We start from the raw sequence: 5,806 nt of genomic DNA, 5'->3' as shown, positions 1-5,806 counted from the left end.
ACACACACACACACACACACACACACACACACACACACACACACACAGAGCTTGTAGATGCATCACCTTGATCTCTGCCTTCATCTTCACATAGCATTTTCTCTGTGTTTATGTCTATGCTCAAATATTCCCTTTTTACAAGAACACCAGTCATGCTTGATTAGGGTCCACTCTAATGACCTCGTCCTAACTTGATTACATCAGCAAAGACTTTCTAAATAAGAGACTTCAACATGAGTTTCTGGAGGACAGTTTTAAACCTATGACAGAAGGTAAGTGTGGGTACCGTAGGCACATCCCCTTGGCCTTGTGGATTCTGTCCTATTGGGAAAGTTTTTGCTGGGTAGGATCCAGAAGGGGGCTCTAGAAAGCTTGGGCTCTGTGGCCAGGATCCTTGTAAATGAAGTGCTGGGCATTAGTTCATTCCTTGTCACCAGTATCTCCACAGTCTTTAACAAGGAAGATCTAGTATTACAGTTTAAAAAGCAATAGAAAGGGCATGAACTTTAGCTTTCTCTTTTCCCCAGTTGATCAAATTAACGAAGCCTCTTCCTTTGCCTCTGAATAGTCCTTCCAATCTAGTCCATCCTTCCCTTCATTCCCTCTTCACCCCTAATTCCCATGGTACTTCTCACCCGGATCATTTTATAGATTATGAGTTTCTGCTTTTTTCCAACCCGAAGTGTTGATTTTTAACACAGTATCAGAGTGTGGCAAGTCTTCAGCAAAATTGTTTTGGTTCTCTAGGTCTCTGGCCTTTGCTTATTGCACATGTAATCCACTAGCTTTGATTCTGCACGGTATATTTCTACTTTTGAGGGCAGTCAGGCCTTCGATGTTGTGTATGTGGGTTATTTCTGAGCCTGCATTTTAAAAATAATCCATGGCGGGAAGGAGGGGTATTCAATTCTGTGACTAAAAACAATCTCCTGGGAGCCAAAGAAACACACAGATAATGTTTATTCTTCATGCTAAAAATAGGTGGGCTGGTATTTTTAGTCATTCCCCAAAATATGGTGTCTGGACTCAAATTCAGCTGTGGGTGCCTGTCTTTATGGGATCCAGTGGGACGGGTCATGTGGGGAGGAGTCACTAGGGTCAGATGTTAGGAAAAAAATGTTTCTAGGAGAGAAGCTAGGCCTTGCTACCAATTTAAGGTTTCTAGCTTATGAGGGTGTAGTTCAATTTCAAACATTTTTAGAGTTAAAAAAACAAAAACAAAAACAAAAACAAAGCAACCTCAAGGAATTATCGAGAGCATAAAGAGCAGCAGTTGTTCATCCCAGGCTGTAAAAATGAACTACTTCTTCTCCTCAGATGAGGGCAAAAAGTGGTCTGGAATCACAACAAAATTAATTTGTTTGCTCGGGTTTAAATTTAAAACGACTTACGTGATTTTTTTTTCTCTTCTGTAATTTGCCAGAGTTAATTCAGTCCCAACGGACTTGCTTTTTACCACCTTACTATAAAATCTGATTCAGTTTCATACAGTTTTTTCTTTTTTCCCTTACTAATCCCCAGACTAAATGTATGCTTTAAGAAAACATCAGGGTTATAGCTGGTGTTTTTGTCATGTTTCTTGTATAGACTTTCTGGGACCCTAGGTGTGGGAGAGTATTCATGGACATTTAAAGAGTTTAAGAAAATTTTCCAAATCACTATGGTGGTTCCTTTACCACTCGCCACCCCCCCACTCCCCACCCCCTGCCCACTTCTGAACATGTCAAGTTTAAGGGCTCATTTCTTTACCAGATCTTAGATCTACCAAATATCTGCTGGGGTTGAGATCAATTGTGAGGTTTGGAAAGGAGTGGAAAGAAACATGCTTAGTGAAAAAGTGCTGTGTCAAACTTTAAAGTAAAAAAAAGAATTTTACTTATTCTTTTTTAAAAATATTTCTTTTTAAATTAAAAGATAATTGTTTTACAGAATTTTGTTGTTTTATCATTTCAGAGAGCTTAGCCTGCCTGCCTGGAGGACCCAAGTCTTCTGCTGTCTCCTAGAGGTTGCTTTGTAGTTGTTCCATATCTTGATAAGTTTTTGATGTATTTGTGAGGAGGCTGGTGATCTCCCCATCTTAATCCTCCACCATCTTCCATCTCCTCAGAATTTGAGTTATTCTTGCATGACAAAGCCGTCTTCTTTGTCTCACTAACCTAAGATCAGAAATCAAAAGGCTGGGGGCTGCCTCCAAATCATAGGCTGTGTATGGGATTCAACCTAAACCCATCTCACAGTAGAAACTTTTGAAAGATTTTAACGTGACTTTGCAAATAGCAGAATGAGCAGCAATGATTTCATTATGTCTAACAAGCACATGTGGTGTCATTGTGCTTGATATTCTCCACATAATCTTCTGGGTATTGGGTGTGTGTGAGGGCACTGGATGCAACAGAAGATGTTTTCATTGAATGAGTTAGGATGGAGCAACCTGTCTGTGTCTTATTTCAAGCTTGACTGAAGATTCTTCCTGTGACAATGAGTGAGTTTAATATCACACTATACTCTTCATATAGGAATTAAAAAATCAAACCCTTTTTGGCATAATCATGCTATCTCTTCACATGTTGAACTTTGGTAACATTGTGGGGGGCAGGAAATCTATGGCCAAAGGACTATGTGACTGAAAAAAAAAGGAAGAATTGCCATTCATGGCATGACATCTCTGCAATGTCATCTGCCAAGCAGATGTGATTTTCAAAGACTTTTAAAGTTCTCTTACTCCATCTCCAATTAATTCCCCTGTCTGTAGTAAACCCCTTCAGACCTCTGGTGATAGAAATTATGGATATTCTGAGGGCCAGTTTATTTTCCAGACTAATTTTTTAAAAAGTATACTCTTCATATTATGATCATTCTAAGAGTGATGACCAAAATTTTGGAGCCATTATTTTCTTTTAAAAATCAACATAAAATTTCTTTTCTTTCTGGTTTCATGAAACTAAGTATCTCAGAATCACCAAAGTCTAGTGCAAAGATGGCGACACCAAAGGCAGGTCACACAGGAAGTTAGTGGAAAGGTGGAAAACTACACACAGTAGTTATTTTTCAAGCTTTTCTGTGAACACATAATCTATTTAGCAATTTTCTATTCCTTGTAATTAAAATACAAAGAGTCACACTTTCTCTCTGCTTGATATTCTTCATATAATCTTCTGGGTGGAGCTTGAGGATTTTTCTGGACTCCTGGTGCTCATCTGGTTACCTCTGCTGACAGACCTGGATATAGCCCTGTGTGTGTCTGTCGCACTCAGCAGGGCAGCAAATGGCAGGGTCCTGCTGTGATTTCACAGTCCTGCTTTCTTCTCCGGCATCCAGGCTGGGCTATATATATACCATTACCACATCATTCACAGCTTCCTGTCAGAAAGCCAAGAATCACATCACCTTATCCCACACTCACATTAGCACGAATAATTTAAATCAACATTTCTGCGTTGGGGGATACTGTTGTTTGGGAAGTGGGGTGCATCTACAGGGCTGACTGACAGTGGTAGGTTTTTCTTACTTTTGGTGGGCTCAAGCACTTGTCTAAATACAGACCCTTAACACTGCCTTGTTGTCTCCACCCAGCAGGCAGCAATTCTGGCTCACTACATCACAGTCTCTCATGTCAACAAAGCCTCGTCTTAGCAGTTTTCCTGGTGTTAGTCTGAGGGGTGTATGTCTCTGTCTGTGAGTATGTTTGCTAGGAAAGTTTTTCTCCCTGATGGAGGAACGGGAGAAAAGAAACAAGCCACAGAGTTCTCTATAAACACCGACTACTCATTTAGATTTCATTGTGAGATTATAAGCTCTTCTTCCTCCTGGAATCTCTTGAGACCTTAGGTTGGCATATCCCAAAGTATCATAGACATCAATGACCTCTAACTTGGACAACCAACAAGAAGTCAATTCAGATCTAAACACTCTCCAGGCTCCTTGGCTCCTTTCAACAAAAACAGTGATGCCTGCACACTGAGCTTTTCTCCTCTTCTGGGTGATGGGAGTAGGACGGAAAAGACCATCAGGATCTCTTCTCTTCTGGTGCTTCCATCCTGACATTCTTTCAGGTTTGGGGTATGACTTAAAAAAAAAAACAACAGCACTAAGTGCAATGATAGGCATATTAGTAATGTATGTGTGAGACAAAGAATGAATATTTTGAGGGAACTTACAGAATAGAATAGAGATTCCATATTAGAAAATTATTATCTGAAGATGAAGGTAAAATCATCAGATGTTCAATTGACAATCCCTTCTGTCTTTATACAGCTATGGTTATTTAGGTCATTGCACAGGCTATTGGTCCCAGTTCATCCTTCCCCTGTGGTAATACTTTATGTGACATCCTTGGCATGGTCTCATGGTGGGCAGAGTGGATTACCCAATGTCTTGATTCTGCACTTGGCCATTTTACTTGTTTGGTCAATGGGATGTTAACTAATGTGAGGCTTAAGATGTGAGCTTTCTTTCTGCACTTCTGCCCAAAGCATCCTTATCTCCTACCCCATCGTATGTTGGCCCCAAAACGATGAGAAACATGGAATAGATCTAAAACAAAGTAGCTGAGCCAGCCTAGATCAGCCAAACCCAAGCCAATGGTCAGATACATGAGTAAGAAATAAATGTCTATTACCTTCCATTGAGATTTTGTGTTTGTTTGTTATGTAGCAACAACTGACTTTTATATAATGTGACTACCAATACCACCAACTTTCACTTCACAAAAATTCTATGAGACTTTGTGATTGGTTGTCACATAGTAACGGCTGACTGATTACACGTCACTATGAACTTTGTTACTAACTTCCATTTCATAACATTGTTCAGTTCAGTTCAGTTGCTCAGTCATGTTCGACTCTTTGTGACCCCATGAATCACAGCACGCCAGGCCTCCCTGTCCATTACCAACTCCCGGAGTTCACCCAGACTCACGCCCATTGAGTCCGTGATGTCATCCAGCCATCTCATCCTCTGTCATCCCCTTCTCTTCCTGGCCCCAATCCCTCCCAGCATCAGAGTCTTTTCCAATGAGTCAACTCTTCGCATGAGGTGGCCAAAGTACTGGAGTTTCAGCTTTAGCATCATTCCTTCCAAAGAAATTCCAGGGCTGATCTTCAGAATGGACTGGAGGATCTCCTTGCAGTCCAAGGGACTCTCAAGAGTCTTCTCCAACACCACAGTTCAAAAGCATCAATTCTTCGGCACTCAGCCTTCTTCACAGTCCAACTCTAACATCCATACATGCCCACAGGAAGAAACATAGCCTTGACTAGACGGACCTTAGTCGGCTACTGACTTCCATTTCATAACAACCCAGCAAGGCTCTTTATAAAGAGAGAGGTTGCTGGTGATCCTGGAGTTCATCCAGTGTCCCTGTTCTATTGCTGAGAAAATTGAGGCTCAGTGTTATGTCACTTGGCTGATGTAACACAATCTGAAAGGTCTAACAGGAATCCACTGGCTGGACCACCAGTGTGGCCTATTTATTCTCAAGATTCAGGTTAAGAGGGTAGGACTGTGACTGATGCTGTATGCAATTCTAAACCATGGTTGTGCCACCAATTATATAGGTACCTTCTATTTACATGACATAAAGCTCACCCATATTTGAAACTAGATAGAAAGAGGAAGATCTATGAATAACAAGTTGTAATCAGTTCATCTCATGTATAAGCATATGTCCAGACTCTGGGCTGCATCCCGCAGTAACATAAATGACAAATTGGAATAGGACCAAGTAATCACAACCAAAGCTTTCAAGGATGTTATTATTCCATTGTTAAGTCATGTCTGACTCTTTGCAACCCCTTGGGTTATATAA

This window comes from Oryx dammah, unplaced genomic scaffold (genome assembly GCF_014754425.2).
Source record: "Oryx dammah isolate SB20612 unplaced genomic scaffold, SCBI_Odam_1.1 HiC_scaffold_10, whole genome shotgun sequence".
NCBI classification, from domain to species: domain Eukaryota; kingdom Metazoa; phylum Chordata; class Mammalia; order Artiodactyla; family Bovidae; genus Oryx; species Oryx dammah.
The sequence above is the reverse complement of the archived record's forward strand: the minus strand, read 5'-3'. Positions refer to the sequence as shown.